The sequence below is a fragment of the Carlito syrichta genome, unplaced genomic scaffold (assembly GCF_000164805.1).
Source record: "Carlito syrichta isolate Samal-C Ts95f unplaced genomic scaffold, Tarsius_syrichta-2.0.1 Scaffold311220, whole genome shotgun sequence".
Taxonomy (NCBI): Eukaryota; Metazoa; Chordata; class Mammalia; order Primates; family Tarsiidae; genus Carlito; species Carlito syrichta.
The window spans coordinates 847546-870894 of NW_007255316.1; the positions used below are offsets into that span (position 1 = coordinate 847546).

At 36.0% G+C, this 23349-nt stretch overlaps 1 pseudogene across 1 annotated transcript in view; it reads right to left on the reverse strand.

The window, feature by feature from the left end:
* Nucleotides 1–16968, reverse strand: part of LOC103271097 — a 27228-nt pseudogene extending 10260 nt beyond the window's left edge. Inside the window, exon 1 of the transcript XR_002482570.1 lies at nt 16833–16968. The product of XR_002482570.1 is annotated as a signal recognition particle subunit SRP72 pseudogene (transcript). The remainder of the gene's footprint in view (nt 1–16832) is intronic.
* Nucleotides 16969–23349: the final 6381 nt, after the last annotated feature.

Below are 23349 nucleotides of genomic sequence, written 5' to 3' on the forward strand. Positions count from 1 at the left end.
TTTTTGAGTTGGAGTCTCACTCTGTTGCCCAGGCTGGAGTGCAGCAGCACACTCACAGCCACCCCAGCATCAATCTGCTGGGCTCCAGCGATCCTTTTGTTTCAGTCTTCCAAGTAGTCAGAACTACAGGCATGTGCTACCACGCCCAGCTAATTTTTGATTAGCGATGAGGTCTCACCAAGTTGCCCGGGCTGGTCTCGAACCCGCGGGCTCAGGCAGTCTACTCACCTCAGCCTCCCAAAGTGCTAGGATTACAGGCTGAGTCACAGAGCCTGGCCACCTAAACTTTTAAGGGACAGATTCGACCCTTAGTAGTTGTCTTAGTCTGTTTGGGTTACAGTGACAGAATACATAGACTGGGTGGCTTACAAACAACAGCAATTAATTTATTTCACTTCTGGAGGCCAGAGAGTCTAATATCAAGGTGTCAGTAGACTCATTATCTGATGAGGATCTGATTCTACTGTGTCCTCACATGGCAGAAGAGGTGAGAGTGCCCCCGGGGGTCTTTCTTATATGAGTGTTAAAGACTCTACCTCCTTGACCTAATCAGTGCTTAAATCTCCACTTCTAAATGTCATCACATTGAAGACTAGGTTTTAACATATGCATTTTGGAGGATACAAACATTTTAAACCTAGTGTATATCTGAAATAGACTATATTTAGTGCTGCAAGTGTTTAGATGAAAGAATGATAATGAATAATGAAGAAGACAGTCAGTGGTACTAAATCATGCTTTGGAAATATTAAACTTCCCACTTTAGAACAACTAACACTTATTATTTCATAGGTTTTGTGTGTCAGGAATTGGAAAATAGTTTAACTGACTGGTTCTGGTTCAGTGATTAAACTAGGGTTTTTAGAGAAATACAGTTTAGGTGTAAATTCTCTGCTAATTACTAGCAGAATCAAGGGAAAATTAGTTAAAATTTTAAAAGCTTTGGTTTCCTCTAAAGTAATAAAACCTGTGGTCAGGTGTGTCAAGGATGCAAACTTGCATTTATTTAAATACTCATTATAGGTTAGCTTTTATATTACTATTAAGCAGACAATTTGATAAAATCTGCCAATTGGCTAATCAATTCACATGAGTGTAACTGGAGAAAAATATGTTCAAATTCGTTTTTATCGTATGCATAAAATAAAGCTTAATTCTCAAATTTTAGTAGCATCAAGGTTGGATTTTTTCCAAGGTCTTGCTGAAATTTTAAAATGTCTTAATAAAAGCTAAAAACATTCATTTGCCATTTATTTTTCAACCTAGTTTCAAACAATTTTGTCTTCTGTATATGGCTCTTTCAATGAAATGTATTTATTGTGTTGAGTAACATGATTTAATAAGAACTTTTTGCTTTAAAAAGTTAGTGTGATTAGTATTAAAATAATGTTGAAAAGTACCATATGTGATAAAAATATAAATATTACAGTTGGTTTTCTCTATCATCATTATTTTAAAATTAGAAAATTTTGGTGATTGTTGTGATAGTCTAATATTATCATTTTGTATTACATTACTCAATGCTAGCAAAATGATTTAGAGTTTTAACTTCCTATTATACAAAGGAAAATTTTATGTTGTTATTAACCCTTATATATAATTTAAAATTCTTGATATGTTAGAAATTAAAAGTTATATATCATAAAATATTAATATTTATGTGATTAAAGAAAATAAGAAGCAAAGAAAAAAAACATATTTTTTCCTCTGTCCTTTGAAGAATAAGATTCAGCAGATACAACTTCAACAGTGAGCCTATATTACATATCTATTGCTATATAGTAAATTATTTAAAAACTTCACAGCTTAAAATAGTCAACACTTATTATTTCACAGATTTTGTGTCTCAGAAATTGAGAAATAGCTTAGCTGGCTAGTTAGCTTAGCTCAAGTTCTCTCATGTTGCTTCATTTAAGCTATTAGTTAGAGTTGCAGTCTCATCTGAAGGTTCAACTGGGGATAATTTGCTTCTGAGTTTATTCACATGCTTTTTGGTAGCCCTCAGTTTCTCACACACTATTGGATTGATGGCCTCATTTTTTTTCTGAATGTTGGCCAGAGGTCTCTCATTTCCTTGTCATATTGACCACTCCATCAGGCAACTTGTAACACAGAAGCCAGTTTTCCCTAGAGTGAGTGATGCAAGAGAAAGAAAGACCCAAGGTAGAAGTCACAAGGTTTTATAACTAATCTTGGAAATGTTGTTATTACTTGTACTATATTCTATCAGCTATACTTACCAATCCTGATAAAATATAGGAGGAGACTCTATAGAGGTGTGAATAGCAGGTGGCAGGAATAAGTAGGAAACTGGTTATCACTAAAAGAAAAGTGACTTTTCTTAATTTCTAACAAAGAAAGTGTTGCTGTTCTACTTTATTTGTAAGGCTCTTAGGGCTACATCCCCTGCTGTGTTTTCTGTGACACTAGCTTGTAAACTCAATAAAGTTCTTATTTTACTAATTACTTAGTACAAAAAGAAGGTTCTGATCTGAGCAGATATTTGCTTATTTTTTCCCATGGCTTGCTAGAGAAATTAGCTTGTTTGACCTCCCCCTCAAGATTCAAAATCTCTCTATAAAGCAAATTGGAAAGAGGCCTTATTGAGACTATTAACTGAGGCACTAGAAGTATTTTATGCTGTTCTACCTCTAGAGTCCACTTTTGTAAAGCTATTCATGTGTATCCAAGGCTGGAATTTAAAATAGTTCTTTTGCAAGTTAGGACTCCTTAGCTCTCTTTTTATGAACAAAAAAGGAATTGGCTACAACCAAGATTGTTTTCAATAGACTTTTTTAGAGGAGGTCGTAATGGGTTATCTCTGTGGCTAGTCAAATGCGTAATAATATTTGAAGACTTGGTGAAAATATTAAGTTTAACATATGAATCAGTGTCTTATCAAACTAATCACACGTGACTGGCTGGAGGAAATTTGTTTTATTTAAATTGTGTATATCTTTCACTCTGAACAGATGAATGAAAGAGTATTTGAATTTCTTTCTGATTCAACCAGATATTTTTGTCATCTAGGATTTAATGCTTGCTGTGTAATTGATTCTGGTCATTTGATTAGTGGTGGGCAAGCTACAACCCCAAGGTTTCTTTCCAGAAAATGCCGTATCTCTTTCCATATCTATGTATTTAGTCTTCATTTTTACAGTTGATCTTAACAAATTCATGCAACCTATACAAATAAATCAAGGGAGTAATTATTGCTATTCTTAGTTTCTTAAGCTGTGGATGACTTCACTACAGTGGCAAGAGAGAACATAGTTTGACTTTGAAGAATGGGACTACTTTTTTAGTTTAGTTAACAATGTGTGGTGAATTTTATTATTGTTCCCAAGAAGTCTACAACTAATCCTTTTGCTGTATGACTACTAGTGACTTCCACTGGCAGAATATACTTCCTGTGCCATTGTTAATATTGGCTATGTGACTTTATTTGTGGGTAGGATGTACATGAGCATAATATAAGCCACATTTTAGCAGAAAGAGTTCTCCATCAGCCTGGACCCCAGAATAAGAAGATACACGAAGCAGCACTGGGCAGAATTGAGAAAGCCTTCAGACCTGTAAGCAAAAAAATGCATGTTTGATGTTGAAAACTATAAGATTGAGATTTTAAGGTTATTTGCTTCCATAACGAAACCTGATTAACATACCACATAGACTGTAAAATAAACATGTCCTGTGATGGGCCATACAGACACCTGTCATGGTTGCCAATCATAGAAAAGGATTTATCCTTGCATTCCCTATAAAGAAAGGACTGCTGTCACCATCCATCATTTCACACATTTGTAATTAATAAACTGCATCACTTTCAAGTGTGAAGAATATCCATAAATGTATATGATTTCTGTCTCTCTATAAAATATTATAATCAGGCTAAGTAAAGGTGAGCAGCTTTAGTTCAAAAAAGGACGTGTGTATGGTACGTGTTAACCTATTGTAAGAACCATGGGATCTTCATTCAGTCACTTATCCATCCACTTTTTTCATCAATTATTATTTCCACCCTCATCCCTGGCCCCGGGCAACAAATTTCTCATTTTTCATAGTATAGTAGTTTTACCTTTTCTAGAATTTCAGGTACAAGGAATATTTTTAATGCAATTTCTTGTGTTTTTCCTTTGCTCAGCACAATATGTTTGAGATTTTTCTATGTTGCTGAATTAATAGTTTCTCTTTTTTGTTGCAAAGTTTTATTTTATGGCATTAACTTGTTAGAAATTTTGCATCAACTGTAAAAATGCAGACTAAATACATAGATATGGAAAGAGATATGGCATTTTCTGGAAAGAAACCCTGAGGTTGTAGCTTGCCCACCACACATCAGATGACCAGAATCAATTACACAGCAAGCATTAAATCCTGGATGACAAAAATATCTGGTTGAATCATAAAGAAATCCAAATACTCTTCCATTCATCTGTTCAGAGTAAAAGACATACACAATCTAAATAAAACTAGGAAATAATAATTCATGTTTTAGTTAGTTGTTAGTGAGTGAAGGCAAAGTTGAGAAGTCAATATTCTACTTCCCAGAAGGATCTATGGTCTACGGGGGTGGTAATGAGAAGATCCCAGGTCAGAAGCAGCGAGTGGCTTCTAAAGAGAATATCTCAGGTTAGAAGCAGGGAGTGGCTTCAAAGAGCAAATGCTAGGGATGTATGGAGAAAAGTGTAGACATTTTCTGGGAACTGTTTAGACCTGAGAAGAAGGGATTAGATTACCAGAGCAGTTAGCGAAAGGCTCGCAGTTTTATTCTTTTTTTCCCTTCAAATCTTGTTGACACATAATTTACATATAATACAAAATGTACCCATTTTAAATGTGCAGTATAATGGCAAACATATAAATGATAGATACCAGCAAATCAAGATATAGAAAACTTTCATCACTTCCCCAAAATGTCCATGTCACTTTCAGTCGATACCCTCATCCCTGGCCCCAGGCAACAAATTTCTCGTTTTTCACAGTATAATAGTTTTACCTTTTCTAGAATTTCATGTACAAGGAATATTTTTAATGCAATTTCTTGTGTTTTTCCTTTGCTCAGCATAATATGTCTGAGATTCTTCTATGTTGTTGCTGAATCAATAGTTTCTCTTTTTTGTTGCAAAGTTATATTTTATGGCATTAACTTGTTAGAAATTTTGCTTTTTTTCAGTTTTTGGAAACTATAAGGAGAAAAGGTTGCCTGTGACCATTCAGATAGAAGTCTATGTAGACATATGTTTTCATTTCTGTAAGATAACTACCTGAAGTGAAATCTCTGGATCACATGGTAGATATATATTTAAATTTTTAAGAAACTGTATTCCAAAGTAGTTCTACTATTTTACATTCTAGTTGGCCTATAGCCTTTTCATCCTTGGTATGTCTTTTTAATTTAGTCATTCTTGTGGGTCTGCATAGTCTGACAATAACTGAATATCTTATCATGTGCCTATGGTCATTAATATATCACCTTTTGTAAAGTGGTTGTTTACACCTTTTGGACATTTTAAATTGTGTGTTCTCATTTTTAAGTTTGAGAGGTCTTTATGTATTCCACATATATGTCCTTTGTCAGATATATGTATTGCCTAATCTGTGGCTTTTCCTTTCATTTCTTAACAGCTCTTATTGATGTGTAGAAGTTTTTAGTTTTAATAAGACATAATATGTTCATAGTTCATGTTTTTATGTTCATTCCAGAAATCTTTACCCTCTTCAAGTTTGCAAAGATTTTCTGCTTTGCTTCTTCCTAGAAATTTCTCAGTTAGCCTGATGATCCATGTTGGGTTTTATTTGTGTGTAGGGTCAAGTGAAGGTTGAGTTTCAACTGTTTCCATAAAGTTATTCAGCTTTTTTCATAACAGTTCCATAAATGTTCCAGAGTGATTTGTTGAAAAGACTTTCTTTCCCCTGTTTAATTACCTTGTCATCTCTATTAAAAATCAACCAACCATGTTTGAATGAGTCTGTATCAGAGTGTTCTATTCTATTCTATTGACCTATATGTCTTTTTACTCCAGAACTATTACTGAAAATGTATACTACAAAATGTACATTTTCTGATGACTGTGACTGAACAGTACCAATTGTACATTTTTCTGATTACTGTAAATGTACAGTACAAAATGTCTCTACAAAAAAATAATAAATTAGCTAGACATGGTGGTGTGCACCTGTGGTCCCAGCTACTTGGGAAGCTGAGGTGAAAGGATTGTCTGAGTCCAGCAGGTTGAGGCTGCAGTGAGCTACGATTGTGCCTCTGCACTCCATCGTGGGCAACAGAGTGAGACCCTGACTCCAAAAAGAAAAAAGCCAAAGAACAACAGATGTTGGCACAGATGTGGAGAAAAGAAAACATTCATACACTGTTGGTATATTGTAAACTAGTTTTACCACTATAGAGAATTGTATAACAATTTCTCATACTTAAAAATTAACTACCATTCAATTTAGCAATCCCACTACCCAAAGGAGAAGAAATCATTATATTAAAAAAAATCTGTATTTGTATGCTCATTGCAGTACTAGTCACAATAGCAAAATCATAAAACCAACCTAAGTGTTCATCAACGATTGGATAGAAAAGTGGTACATATACATCATGGAGTACTACACAGCCATTAAAAAGATTGAATTATGTCCTTTGCAGTAACAGGAATAGAGTTGAAGATTATCATCCTAAAGAAACAGGCTCTGAATCAGAAAACCAAACACCACATGTTCTCACTTACCTCTAGGAGCCAAATGGCCCCAAAGTAGGAAATTACAGACACTAGAGACAAAAACAGTGGGGAGGCAGAAAGGAAAGTTAGGGTTCAGAAGTTACTTATTGGGTACAACATTAATTATCTGGGGAGTGGGATACCTGAGGTCCAACCCCCACCAGTATGCAATATGTTCATGTAATAAACATACACTTCTATCCCCTGAATCTAAAATTTTAAAAAACAACCTATGATCTTGCTCTTTCCAATTTTTTCGGGTTTTGTTTGTCTGTTTGTTTGATCTTCTTTTCCTGATATATTTTCGGCTGACAGTTTTTGAATATCATTTTATCTCTGTTCAACTTGGTTTACACTTTATTATTTTAGTGATTATTCTGTGTATAGGGTTTATAAATGCATATTCAAGTTATTACAGCCTACCTTCAAATAATTTTATTTATCTGTCTTATGGCAGTGTACTGCCATTTTTTCATCCTATTATATACGCTACTCTTTTTATACATTTGCAACTTACATGTGTTATAAACTTCAGCATTCAGTTTTTGTTTTTTATTTAAACAATTATCTTTTGGGGGAAAACACAGTGTATTATAACTTTATTATATTACACATGACAAGGTAGAGAGTGGAAGCTGTTCCTTTTATTCAGGGAGTTTGAGATAGAAACTGTGTTGAGGGTAGAAGACTTTAGTGTGTTAGAAGATTGAGTTGGAGCAAGGACTCCTCAGCAGCTGAAAACTCCCCTTTCTTTCTTGCTGTTGCTAGGTCTGATGATCCAGGGACTCCTACTCCTTCATGACCATGTGGACCATAAGACGAACTACCTTCTTTCATCATCATATCAGAAAATGAGGTGGACAAAGTGGTCATTGAGAGCAATGCCAGCCTCCACATCAAAGGTGCAATAGTAGGTGTCATTGCTAAAGTCACAGGAGACAATCTGGTTTTCAGTGTAGCATAGGATGCCCTTTATGGGCTTTCTGATACCTGCTTCTGTGCCTTCCTGATGTCATTATAATTGTTGGTTTCTCACAGATGGTAGGCGAGACCCATACTAACACATTGAGGATGGGGACATAGAAAGCCATGCCAGAGAACTTCCCTTTCAGCTCCAGAATGACCCTGCCCACAACCTTGACAGGCCCAGTAGATGTATTAATGATGTTCTGAGAGATCCTCCCAATCATGCCAGTGTCTCAGATGGGTTATCCACAGTCTTTTGGTGACAGCGATGATGTTGACTTTGCTCACTCCATGATGCCATGTTATCCTAGATGACTTCTGTCAGAAGGCAAAGCAGTTGGTCGTGTATAAGGCCTTGCTGAGTTGACAATCTCGAAGGAGTTTTCATACTTCTCATGGTTCTGGGAGACTGGGATGAAAACCGTGTTGAGGTTGGGAGAATCATAAACATGGGAGCATCAGTAGAAGGAGAAGAGATAATGACTATTTTGACTCTGCCGTTTAAGTGGGCCCCAGGACCAATGGGATCCACAACGTATTCAGTACCAGCATCATCTCATTTGTTGCGAACAGCATCTTGCTTCTAAAACATAGAAGTGGCCTTCACATTGTTCACAAGGTTTTGCTCTCAGCCTGGATTGTGTCACGAGGTGTCCATGTGTGAAATCATTTGGGAACATGTAGACCATGTAGTTGATACATTGAAGGAGTCATGGATGATGACAATATTCCCTTTGTTGGAGTTTGTTGGTGTCTAAGTGCCCAGTATTGACAAATCATCTTATTTGGACTTTTACCATTATGTCTCAGGCATGTGGCTGGCAGTGTACCAGAACATGTGGATGTCTGTGGAACAGGTTAGAGCAGAGAACCAATTATCCTTTAAAAACTTAAAAATGAAGCCAAACCTCTTTTATATTTACTCATATATCTACCATTGTTGGTGCTCTTCATTCCTTTGTTTAGATTCAAGTCTCCATCTGGCATAATTTTCCTGTGCCCAAAGAAATTCTTTTAACATTTGTTTTAGTGCAGATCTGCTAATGGAAAAATTTTTGCAGCACATGTCAAAACTTTTTACCTCTTTGAAGGGTATTTATGCTGTGGCCCCAGGGTTTAACCAGCAGAGGTTGTAGGGTTCCTTCACAATTTGGGATGAGGTTACATGCTGACACGCTTCCAGCTCTTTTTTAAAGAAATAAATTTTATTTTGTATATTTAATATATACAACATGATGTTATGGGATAAATATAGATAGTAAAATGGTTACTATGGTGGAGCAAATCAACATACCCAACATTTCACATAGTTATACATACTTTGTAAGAGAAGCAGCTAAAATCTATTCACTTAGCAGAAACCCCACACATGGTACAATTTTACCAACTATAGTTTTCATGTTTGACATTAGATCTCTAGACTTGTTCATTTTATATATCTGCTACTTTATATTCTGTGACATTCCTCTTCCCCTTTCTTCCTTCTACTCCTCACCCTTGGTAACTAGTGCTTTGTTCTGTATCTCTGTATATTTGCTTCCCCCCTCCCCAAGAGATATGGAAACAACCAAAGTGTCTGTCAACAGACAAATTAATCACACACACACACACACACACACACACACACACACACACACACACACACACACAAGGCAACACTATTCAGCCTTTTACAAGAAGATGCTGCCCTTTGCCATAAATGAATAAACCTGTTTTCACATAAAATGTTTTCACATTATGCTAAGTGGCATAAACTAGACACAGAAAAAAAAGTAAAAAAACATGATCTCACTTATATGTGGAATCTTAAAAAAATAAAAATAAAAAAAGTCCTAGCTCTTAACGAGGCTGCAGTCCCAGTCTTGGCTCTGACTTTGCAGAAGGGGTTGTTTCAAATCAGAGCTTGACAAGAGAAGAGAACAGCTGTTCTTTACAGTCTGCTAGATAAATAAAAACGTTACTAAAAAAAAAAAAAAAAACCCAAATGTTACTAGGAAGTGGTAATAGTTTACTTGAAACAGGTCAACGGGAGTCTGTTGTGTTATTTAAACATTGATTTCTTTTCTAGCAAGTAGTTTACTAGTGTGCTGCAATTTAATTTTTCTTTGTGAGAAAGAATTGGTCTAGGTTGATTATCAGGATAAGAGACAGATCTGTTTGTCTTCTTCAAGGCAGTGCTTGGTACTCATGTTTTCATACCGGATTCCAGAATAGTTGGTCATTTGTCTGAAGATTATATTCTATTATTAATTTTTATCTTAATATGTGAGTGTGGGATTTTTAAATAAGGAATCTTATAATCTGGTATGAAATATGAAGAAATTTTCCATGTTAAAAAAAAGTTAAATATTTCACACACAGAAGTACCCAAACTTTGTAACAATAAGTCGATGTCCAGAGTTTATGTTATATAACAATACAAAGATTGTAGTGAATTACCTCTTGACAACATTTTTTTTGTTGTACATAGCAATCATAAATATTGATGTCACTTCTCTTCATTCTATGACAGAGGTTTTCCCTACTATATTCTGAAAATAATCACCATCAGAGAGGGAGTTGGGATAGACCTTGTGTTTCACTGACTCTACTACATACTAATTGTATGGCATTTGACAAGATATTAAAATCTCTCTAAACTCAGTTCCTCTTCCTGTAACATTAAAAAAAACACAGTATTTAGTTCATGGAGCTATTGTGAGTTTCTTGAGATAATGTGTGTGTACTAATCAGTACAACATTTATCAAATTTTGTCTCGACAAGTGTCAGGGATTATTTTAAGTAGTATTTGTGTTCAGTGATAGAAATATATGAAGTTAATAAAAAATTATCATCTCTATTTTATGGATACTTTAGGAATCATGGAGAGAATGCAAAAGAGATAACCATTTAACTGGATAAATGCTAATAATTTTCTAATTTAATGAAAATGTCCTACTAACTCTGATAAAAACACAATACATATAATTTCTTGAGAAGTTAGTCTTGTAAATCAGGGCTAATGGTACAATACAATAGAAAAGCTATTGGGTTTTGTATCAGGAGATTTCCTACCACCTGATTTTTGCAAATATACCTATTATCCTCTCTGGCTATACATGGAAGATAAACATTTTCTAGGGCTCCTTGGCAGTAGTGAGAAAGTTTCTGATGCTTTGTCTGGGAGGGCCGGAATGTGTTCCCCCCAAATTCATATGTTGAACAGGACTTGTGAGAATGTGATTGTATTTACAGATAGGGGATTTAAAGAAATAATTCAATTTAAATGAGGTTATTAAGGGTGGACCCTAATCCAATATGACTAGTGTCTTTATAAGAAGAGGAGATTAGGACACATATGCACAGAAGGAAGACCATGTCAAGATACCAGAAGAAGTATGTCAACTACAGGTCAAGAAGAAGGGCCTTCAAAAGAAAACAACTCTGTTGACACTTTGATCTTGGACTTCTAGCCTCTAGAACTGTGAGAAATAAATCTCTATTGTTTAGGCCACCAAGTCTATGGTACTTTGTTATAGCACCCCTAGCAAACTAATATACCACCTTGTCACCTTTGCTCCAAGTCTTTTTGCTTGCATGGTTTCTTCAAGGGACTGGAGACTCTATGTGGATAGTGTTTATAAACTTATGAGAAACTCCTTTCATTCTTCCCTTACATAAAAAAAAAATTAAATGTATAATCTTTGCTTGTAAAATAAAAAATTGCTGAGATGAACTCACATTTGAAAAACTCCATTTCCCATAAGTGCTAAAGTCTGACAATAAGTCACATATTGAAGTCTGCCAAGACATGGCAATGGAGCTATCTTGTGGCTTTTCTCTGAACTGTGTGAACTAAGCTTCCTTTACATAGAAAAATTCTTCTGAAGCAGGAGAACAAAGAAAAAGACAGATGCCTCTTTCTAGTTTCCAGAGGTTGAGATGTGAATAACAGATGCTACTGTCTAACTTGCAAGAAAAGTGATTGTGCCCTCAAGACAAACATACTGAAGGAGTGCTTGCTTGCTTTTAGAAAAACCAAAAGGATAGTGTAGATAGTCTGAATGTTACAAAAGATTACTAGTGAATACTTCCTGTTCTGAATGGTAAATTGTCAAGTGATTCTTTTACTGTCCAAAGAAATGGGTTTATTTCAAAGTGTAACAGCATTTTAAGTTAACACCCAGTATTCATTTGATTTTGTTGCCTTGAAAAGTTACCACAAATTTGGTAACTTAAAGCAATAACCATTCACTACCTCACAGTCCATGAATCAGAATTTAGATACTACACGGCTTAGCTAAATACTGTCAGCTCAACACTTTATAAAGGATGTAAGCCTCACTGGGCACTTCCTAATGGGAGGCTCTGGGAAGACTCTGCTTCCAAGCTCACTGGTTGTTTTCAGAATCCAGTTTCTTGCAGTGCGAGACTGAAGTCCCTGTTTCCTCCACATGTGGTCCTTAGCTTCCTTAATTTCTAAGCCAAAAATAGAAGATCACATTCTTATTGTGCTTAGAATCTCTAACTTCCCCATCTGTTGTCAACCAGAGAAAGATCTCTGGTTTTTAAGGGGTTGTGTCATTAGATTATGTTCACCAGTATAATATTTCTATTTTAAAGTCTGCTGATTAGTAACCTTAATTACATCTTCAAAGTCCATTTAGCCATGCAATCTAATATATTTCTGGGAGTAGCTGCCCACCATGCATCTTTAGGTGATACACTTTTAGTTTATTTAAATGAATTTTTATTTCATATTGGAATAGTTATGAATATGCAGTAGTATTAAAATGACATTTTGAATTGCATAGTTGCACATGTCTTTGTATTTTTACTTTTTATTTTTTATTTTATTTTTTTGAGTTGGAGTCTCACTCTGTCACCCAGACTGGAGTGCAGTGGCCGCTCCCGGTCACCACAGCCTCGCCTGGTGGGCGCCTGCGATCCTTCTGCCTCAGCCTTCCAAGTAGCTGGAACTACAGGCGCGTGCTACCACACCTGGCTAATTTTTGATTTATTGTAGAGATGAGGTCTCACCAAGTTGCCCAGGCGGGTCTCGAACCCACGGGCTCAGGCAATCCACTCACCTCAGCCTCCCAAAGGCGCGGGATTACAGGCTGAGCCACCGAGCCCGGCTTGTTTTTACTTTTTATTATAAAATCTTCATTTTTTTTTCTTTGTGACTTGCACACCCAGGGTCAATGCAATTCCTGTAATATTGATGTACAAACCCCATGGTTATCTCTGTGTTACTTGTGTGACAAGTCTATGACTGTTATTGGTCATGACGATGTTTAAAGATTTTCAGGTATGAACACAGGTAAATATAAAACATGTATCCTAATTAGGAAAAAAACCCTTTATGTCAGTGGTCCTCAAACTTTAGGGTACATGAGATTTGCCTAGAAAGCTTGTTAAAACACAGCTTGTTGGGCTGCACTTTAAAATTTCTGATTCAGTATCTATGAGACAGAGCCTTGATAATTTACATTTTTTACAAATTCTTAGTGATATTATTACTACTAACCCAGAATGTACATTTTGGAATCCACTATTTTGGGTTGTTTTATTTATATTTCTCTATTAATGAAAAAGCATAGATTTGCTGCTTCATGGTTTGGGGGTTACCTGTTATATATGGGTATGCTGTGATTATTTTATATCACAGAAAATACTGTTCATAGAATAGAAACCCGTGAAAAAAATAAGTGACCTGGAAAGAAAGGAGTCCATCAGTAATGATATTTAAGACATTTCCTTATACATACCACACAATGATGAGTTTGTTTTTAATCCTTGATTTACTTTCTTGCTTTATCTAAATATTACTCTATGAAAATTAATCAAGAGATAATATAAGGCAGGGTAAGAAGGGAGATTCAAAAAATAAAGTGAATTTTTAACGCTCAAATGTGTTCATTGAAAGTAAAGTTTTCAGGAAAGTTTTTTTGAATCTGATTTAAGTCTCATTCTTCATCTAGTGAACCTGGCATTCTAAAAAAAACTTGCAAAACTTTCCGTCAAAGTATGGCCAAATGCTTTTGCCAGTGGTATAATTTTCCACATTGGATAGGGTAATTTGCATTTTAAGATATTTATTATCTCCTTTTCATGAAAGAGGTTTCACAAAACATATTTCATAGTGAATGTGGGGAATTTTTCAGCAAATTATATTTTTTTCTGGCAGATGACAATTTTTTTTCATATTACAGTGTTATTAATGGTAATGATCACTAATTCTAGTGAAAATAACGTTGATGAAGTGGTTACCATATTTCACAACAGCCAAAGTTGAAAACTGGGATCTGTAAGTGGTGACATTTAAAAATCATTCTCTGTTCAATTTGCAGAAGATGACAAATATGGCAAAACTATATATAAGATATACTAGGCATGAGTTTTGGAGGATGGGAGGACTAGGAAACCAAATGGAAGTCTCAAGGAAGAAGGAAAGAATTCTGAACAAATACAAAAGAAAAAGGTGACAACATCAGTGAAAAGGATTACTTTACCTTTTTCTAATGGTGTTACAGTTGATTTCCATTTCTCTTCTCTGGTCTGTTTTCCTCAATATAGCTCTAGACAGATTTCTATCTTCTTAGAATTTAGTTAGGAAAAGGAGAAAAATATATCCCTCAATACCTCCAAGATTCTGCACAGTTTTTTTAAGTTCAGGAAATCTAACTTTCAAATAAGTTCTCCTGCAACCATGCCTGCTCAGAAAGAAAACACTGAAGGCCATGGGCGAGGACAGATGGGTTTTACACATTGAGATTGTTAAGGAATTTCTAGTACATACATGAAATTTTACTACATAATTGTGTATGTGTGCTTTTGAATTTTAACAAATGGAATATGATATCTAACATGTTTGTGGAAAGAATAAACCTAGTAACAATAGGTTACATTAACAAAGAACCTAGGCTATGGTCTCAGGCTTAGTTGTCTGGGACAGTTCATCACAGGATAAGGAGGCCGTTCTGCAGCCTCTGTAAAATAGATCATTTTTATACAGTGATGACAATGAATTGGAGACAAATGGACAAAACTGCCCGCGAGTAAACCCTGGGTTTGCCTCTGATCCTAATAGACTGTGGATTCTGTTGTTCTCTTACAAAATACTCTCTTACATCAGCAAGTTTGCGTGTGTGTGTATTTGGTGAATGATGCTTGCCTGGGAGCTTAGAAACTAGAAACTTCAAACACTACAGGAAGTATTGTCACACAAGAAGTTGAAAACAAATTGCATGCTAGATTCTACTGCTTATTTTCTTTCTTCAAGTTACAAATTGCCACCGTGGATCCTGGAGCTAGTCAGTGTTCATATACCACATCCTGAAGCTAAATGTTTGACTCATCCATGGGAGTGAATTTACAAGTGTAGAAATGTCATCTTAATAAAAGCATAGGCCTGTGAGATGAAATAGGGAGACTCAGAACAAATATTTAAGGTCCCGCCTAATAAGTTTGTGATCTATTTGCTTATTGTGTGTATGTATGATGTGATACAGTTCCTAGTTACCTCAGGGATCCTTCCCAGTTTGAACGCTTTCATGTTTGGGAAGGAGGAAAGACTCTTCTTTGACTCACCTAGCCTCTAAGAAACATAGTAAGACAAAAGCAAAAGTCAATGGAGAAAACAGAATATACTGTGACCTTGGAGATTATTTTTCAGGGAAGCACAGCAATGTTCTTGTCCACCAGCTATACGAATTACAACTGGCATTAAGGAAGCAAAAACACTAGTTTTAAGTGCATGTGATAGGCCAGGCACTAGGCTAGTTGTCTCCATTTGATTCTAATAATAATCAGTTTGAGGAAACTGAGGCTCAGAGTGGCAGAAAGATAGTGAACGGACTGTAAGTCTGAGTGTATCTTGTCCAAAACCCTCCCTACATTCTGAGCTGCTGCTGAAATATGACTCAATCAGCCATCATGACCTGGATGGTTTTTGCAGATATCAGTGTTCTCATATATAAAACAACAACAGATTGCCTTTAAGGTTTAATCAAAAAGTCTAAAAAAACATAACTGTATTCCTAGGAATTTAAAAAGATTTCACAAGGGCTTTGACAAAATCTCTCCCACTGCTTTCAGGTTGTGAAATTATTTCCCCCAACATTGTAAAAGCTCTCGGACCAATTGAATTTCAGTTTATGCAGAATCCCTTGAGTGTAAATAAATACGATGTTTAAAAAGGCAATTTCTTTTTTAAAAAAAAATGTCATAACAAGTAACAGAACAATTGGCACCAGGAATAACTTTCTTGGATTTACTAATTCTAGATTGGCTACTTCATTTTTGTTCCTTCAAGAGGAGTAAGGGACATTGAACGTGGTCCTAATTAAATTCTTGTCACAAGGGTCCTAGTAACTTAGACCTGCATGGAAGTGTCAATTCTGTATTGTAAGGTTTGACAGTTCTGGCTCCTGCCCACCTCTCCAACTTGTTTCCCTCACTTAGTTGAAGCCGCATCGGCCCCTCTTGCTGGACTTTGGACGCTCCAGACTCCACTGCCTCTGCACCTTCCTGTTCTTTGTCTGGAATGCTCTTCCTATAGGTATTTTTCGTGGCTTATTTCCTGTTTTACTCAGATCTAGACACAGGAGCCTTCTCACTGTAGTGAAGATGTCTGCTCACACCATGTAAAATAATGTGTCCCATCTGCCTTCTCTGGCCTGCTCTAGTCTTTTGCTCTGCTCCGTTTTTCTCATAGCACTTATCTCTTACCTTACATGTTATATTGCATGTTAATTTTCATTTATTTTCCCCTTTTCCTCCCTTCTTCCAAGAGTGTAAGCTCCAAGAGCAAGGAACAAGCTTATTTTGTTTTATCAGCCTATCCCAGCCCCTAGAACAACCCTGACCATGTCACTGCCCAATAAATGCCATATTTGCTGAATGAATTAGTTGAATGTGTAGTTATAAGTGACTCATTTAATAGTATTGAATCTAAATGAAATTTCTTCTGGAAATTAAAACCCAAGCAAAAAAGCTAATCAAATTATTATTGTTTTCCCTGCCTTTGCCTCAAGTAACAGATTAAATATTCCCGGGATAGAGTGAGACACAGAAGCTGGCTTCCATTTAATTAAAATGGAGCCATTTTAAATAGCAGAGTCACTTTGACCCTGTGTTAATGAGTGAAAACTGACGTCGCAGCTGGGGCTCCTCTCCTGGCTGTGTTGCTGCTGTCTTGCAATGTGGAAGGAGCACGTTCCACTGCACCCAGGCAGGTGGTGCCACTTGTCTGGGCAACTGGGGCATCTCCTGCGGGAAGGTCAGCCACATAGTACCATTAATGTGACAACATGGAGGAGTGCTTTTCTCTACAGCAGGAGAAAAAAGTGTGAGGATACTGGAGTCAGGAACAAACCTCCTCCTAGAATGTCAGTATATGGAATAACTCAATGTATGAGTAAAAATGAGATTGCGAGGAGAAAGACAAAGGGAGGCAGGATGACACATGTGCCCTTCCACTGCTCAGTTATCTGTCTCTTCATGCTCATGTCCTTCTGAAGAGAGGGGTTCCAGGGATGCTTCAGTGAGCCATAGATGTACTCCCAACATAGAGTTTTACTCTTTGAATTCTCAGAGTACAGTGTGAAGAATACATTCATTTATGTTAATGACATTTGTTTCCAAATGAACTGTTTATCTAGCATATTATTGACTGCCTGCTCTATGACAGTCTTTGCACTAGGAACTGAGGCCACAAAGTGTAATAAAACATAATTTCTTTCTACAAGGTGAGGGCATGTAAACGATATTATAAATATCATGTAAGAGCTATGAACAAGATGTTATGGGCTTCCCAAGGAGAGCGTGCCTATAATTGGGGAATTAGGGGAGGCCTCCGTTAGAAGGTGATATTTGAATTTGAAAGATGAACAGGGCTTTTGTCAGACAGAAATGTCAGTGAAAGGGCATGCCATACAGAGAAAACAGCATGTGTCAAAGCAATAGATTGAATTCTGGTAATGGCAAGAATTTTGGTTTGTGTGTGTGTTTATGCACATACGTGTGTGTGTGTGTGTGTGTGTGTGTGTGTGTCCACTTGGAGGAGGATTATAGTATAATGATAAATATATCTTTCAAGGTTTGTTCAAGGAAATCTCAGATACTTTATATATTGCAAGTCTGAAATATTTAATACAAGTAGAAATTTATTCTTATTGGAAAGCTTTGGGAGAGATAAAGACTATCTCCCTTTATGAGGTGATTCTCAAGTGCTCATTCAGAATGTACTTCAAATCTCATAACTACCCAAGTATCTGCTTGAAATATCTAAGGAATATTGTTCTTCAGATCTTTGGAATTTGTGTTTGAAAGGATTTGCCTTCCAAATCTTGTGCGATGCCTCTCAATAATAGACTTTAACTAAAAACCACATGGGGAAGAGTTTCCCAGAATTCTCTTTGTTTCTATTCTCTTTTTGTCAGTGAAGAATAGACCTTATAATGGATAGGGGGCTACTGAATTGATGACAGTCAACAAAGTTCAGTACAAGACAGTTAAGGTAGGCTGGAGTCCCATTGTACTGGTTTTGTGACATAATGTGTGCTTGTACATCATCTTGAAATCACTGGAGAAATTATTCAGGGAATAAAATGATTGAATCTTAAATTTATCAATTATTTTTATTATCAGGAAAATAACTTTATAAACTTAAAGAAGGAAAATCTAAGAAATGAAGGATAGAAATATAAGGCACACTGGCAGTTATATGAGTTTTAGATTAAAGAAAATAAGAATAGAAGGCAGAGAAGCCAATTGCTTTCCAAGCTTTGCCTTTTCCTTAACAGCCAAATTTTAATGTTCTGTGAACATTAAAAGAGCATCTGTACACTAGCATTGTGCTTCCAGAAAGACAAGCATTCTGACAGTCTCCACTTTCTTCTTAATCCTTATTCATCTGACTGAAAACAAAATTCTGTTTGCAAAGGTCATCCATGAATTTCCAGTGGCAGAGACTGCTGGCTGTCTACTAAAGATTTGTGTTGCGCTTGCATGATATAGAGCTTACTATGAAGTGCCTACTTAGCCATGGACTATCATTTCCAATACCTTTGCATCCAGTTGGGACCATGTCATTGAATTTTGTTTAATGTAATATTGGTGAATTCGGATTTCAGAACTAGTGCACAAAAACCTTCCATACTACCTCTAAACTTTTTTTCCCATTTACTGGTTGGATGGCCAGTAGACCACTGGAAGACCAGTAGACTACTGGATGACATTGGAAACCACGTAATAAAAAAGCAGTCTCCACAAACTTGGGCCCTGGAAATACAAATACTTTTACTTCCTACCCCACACTGCCACCACCACCTGCAACCAGACCTTACATAAGCAAAAACAAACAAACAGGCAAAAGAAAAACAATAAAAAAAACAGAAACTATAAACAAAAAACACTCCTATTTTATAAAGCCATTGAGATTTTGGAACTTTTCTGTTATCACGGCTAGTAATACTTTTCTTTACACTTCTCTACAACAATATGTATCATCTCTTTAGCACATGAAACTTGTGGACATTTAAGTGAGAATAACTTTTGAGTCCTTGAAAATAGAGATAATGACTTTAGGAGAGCCTGAATATGCAGAATTTTGGAGTCATTAATAGATAATAATTGAAACCATGGATATGGGTAGGATAGTTCAGACAGAATGGGTAGAATGAAAAAAAAAGGTCAACGAAGGAATCTTGGAGAGTTAAGCAGAGAAAAAAACTGCTAAAGTGTTACCAAGAGAAGGAACTACATTCTGTCCTAGGATTCATAAAAATTCAAGGGAAGAAAGATGATGTCAAAGGCTGAGGATAAATAACGTTTCACTGGGGTAGAGAGAACAAAAGTAAAATTGCTGTGCACTAGGGAGTGAAAACAGGATAGTGACAGTTGAAACAGAAACCATGGCTGATTCCAGAAGTATAGCAGCAAGGGAAGGAGATACATGGCTTTAAGGTCAGCAAAATGAGCAGCTGCATTTTAAATATGAGGACAAGTTAAACAAGTGTGTAGTCTGAAAGAGATGAGCCATGACAGACGATATAGTGAAGATTAAAAAAAAAGGTGGGGAATGTCAAAAAGGCCTTGGAAGACACAAAATAGAATGAAAAGTCCATGAGGAGGGAGTTTTGTCTTGAAACACACTGCATCCCCAAGTTTAAAATATCTTGGTCCCAGAAGGCACTTGGTAAGCATTTATTGAAGGAGCACAGGAAGAGAGGAAGAAAGGGAGGAGAGGATGGAATCAATAATACAGATTAAAGTGTTATCTTTGGAAGAGCGGCAAGATATCCTCTGGGACAAGAAGGAAGGAAAGCTGGGGAACATGCAGATAACATAGGAGGTGGGGTTTGTGACTGATGGCTGCTATTTTCTCCGTGAGGTGGGAGGCTTGGCCATCTGTTAAAAATGAGTGGGTGAGTCCAGCTTAGTGATTTAACAAGAATGGTAAAGGTTTGCAACAGCTACTGGCATAAATAATATGGCTACTTACATGAAATGAAAATATAAGATAATACTAACAATATATGTGTTGTAAAAATTAATGCATTGATCTAAAGAAAAAATTACAGTTAATAAACCCTTGATACACTGAATCTTTGATAAGGTTAGGGGTTAAGTTTAAGACCTGATTATATTTTTTGCAGAGTATCTAGAGCAAAGTTGATAACCTATTTTGTGTATTCCACAATCTCAGAAACTGTGTAGTTTTTCTCTATGAACTTTAAGGTTCTGTAGTATGATTATGTATTATGTAATAGCTATAAATAACATTGTGTAACATGAACTTTATCATTTGGGTAAAATTATAAACAAAAATAATTGTCTTTAATCTTCTGACTTAGTAGTTAAGTCTTAAAGGATGTATTTTATAAAGAAAACCTAAGTGAATATATTATATGTTGATACTTAAATTTTATAGACAGGGACTAGCTCTGAATATATAGATTTCATAATGCTGAACATCATGAAGACTTCTATGTCTATAAAAGAGTTGCTTGCTTAGCATTTTAATTTAATGTCAAGTCATGTATTTTTGTTCAATTATACTTTTCCAGACTGAATCCAAACATGGGCATTCCTTAATTCAAGAAAAAAAATTTTGAACACTTGCAGACCCTTAGAGACCTAGTGATGATCATGTTTTCCTGTCTTCATGGAGATGAATGAATGAATATTTTTGTTAGCCTAACCACAAGATCCTCTCAGATTTTCACTGTGAGCCACAGGCAGGTGCCTCTGTTAAGAGTTTTATTTCGAGTTCGTGGCGAATTGAGATCTATCAGTTATTTGCCTATATCTAATTTTGCCATAGTCATGTGGAAAATGTAGAGATTTGACAAAGTCACTATTTTATTTGGTTGGAGGAGTCTACTAACAATGTCAAAATTAAGGGTTTTATAAGGTGTCAAAAGCGTCGTGTGAGAAATGAACTGTGGAATTTGTGTTTGGTAGGCCAGAAGGTGCATTTTTAAATATGAAGGAAAAGTATTTGACTTTTTAAGTACAATGATCTGCCATGGATATTTACTTTTGAGCTGCTGTTCTTTGGGTTAAGGGAATTCAGAGACAATGCAATGATCACCATTATCTGTGGAAGTTCCTTTGATAGTCATTGTATTATGACTTATACTATGATGACTGTCCCTGAGGACAGACACTGTTTTTTGAAGGAGATAAAACATGAATCTGAGTTTTAAGCACATTCTTCACTCTACTCCTCAATGTCTACCCACTACCCCAACGTAGAGTGGCTCTGAAATTTAGTGCTTCATAGAGAAGTTGAACGTTTTAATTTATAACTTAGTATTATTTTTAGAGACCAGGTTATTGGAATTTCAGATATAATATGATCATTGTTCTCTATTGTAAACAGTTATATTAACAAAAACAATTTAATTTTGTAACGATTGCTTTTTATCTTTGAACTATGTTTATACATAAAAATAAACTATAGATCAGAAGATCCTATCACATCTATAAATACAGTAAGAAATTTTTTTTTTCTGTAAATGGTGCAAATATTGTTTTTCATTGTGGTAATAAAACCATACAGCATGAGATCTAACTCCTTACATTTTAGGTATATGATATAGTACTATCATAACTTTAAGTACAATGTTATACAGCAGATCTCTGAAATGTTTCCATCTAGTATAACTATAACTCTGTATCCATTGAATAGCAATTCTTCCATTTCTCCCTCTCCCTAGCCTCTGGATACTACCATTTTACTTCCTATTTCTATGAGTTTAGATACTTTATATAAGTGGAATCATGCAGTATTTGTCTTCTTTCCCTGGTTTATTAACTTAACATAATATCCTGAAGGTTTATTCATGTTTTAGCATGTGACAGAATTACGCTATTTTTATGGCTGAATAATATCTATTCTATAAATATATACTACATTTTATTTCTCTTACATCCAATTATGAACTTCCAGGTTGGTTTTACCTCTTATCTGTTGTAAAGAATGCTGCAATGTGCAAGGAAGTACAAATATATATTCCAGATCTTTATTTTATTTTAATTTTAGAGTTGGGAGGTATATGTGGGGATTTACTATATAAGAAGGTTGGATACAAGAAGCAAAAACATAGTACCACATGTTCTCACTCACAAGCAGACTCTGAAAATTTACCATAATACTTTAAGGAAGGGATTGGCAGTAGTAGGATACTACTGGGGTGGTGGGGAGGATGACACAACATCAGTAAGGTACCTGTTCTAAAACCAGGCAAAGTGGGGGCCAACGGGAGGCCCAGATTTTTACCTGTATGATGTCCACTTGTATAACTAATCCTGAAGTATATCCCACATCTTTAAAATAAAAAAAAGTTGCATGCAAGTGAAGTTGGATCTTCTAGCTGGCCCTCTCTTCTCCTGATAATGGACCAAGGATTCAGTGTGTTGCCATGTGCCCTTCTCCCTCCCTCCCTTCTCTGCCGATCCCACCCTTGTGGTAGTGTCACCAGTGTTCAGGGCCCACTTATGAGTGAGAAGATGTGGTAGTTAGTACTTTGTTTCTGGATAGTTCACTTAGTATGATGGTCTCCAGTTGCATTCAGTTGCTGAAAAGCCCATGATTTTGTTCTTCTTTATGGCTGTATAATATTCCACCGCATATAGTACCGTATTTTTTTAATCCAGTCCACTTTTGATAGGCATCTGGGTTGGTTCCATGTTTTTGCTATTATGAATAGTACTGCAGTTAAACATGCATGGGCAGTATCTTCTTAGTGGAGCATTTTATGTTCCTCTGGATATATTCCCCAAAGAAAGTTTGCTAGTTTGAATGGAAGCTCAATTTTTAGTATTTGAGAAATCGCTACTGCTTTCCATAGAGGCTGAGCTATCTCACATTCCCATCAACAGTGTAGAAGCATTCCTTTTTCTCCGCAACCACGCCAGCACATATTGTTTTTTGACTTCTGAATGATAGCCATCCTTACCAGTGTCAGGTGATTTCTCATTGTAGTTTTGGTTTACATTTATCTGATGATTAGCAAAGCTGAGCATTTTTTCATATGTTTGTTGGCTACTTGTACGGCATCCTTTGAGAAGTGTCTGTTTATGTCCTTTGCCCACTTGTCAGTAGGGTTGTTTGTTTTTTTCCTTTCAACTTCTTTGCTTTCCTTGTAGATCCTGGATGTTAGG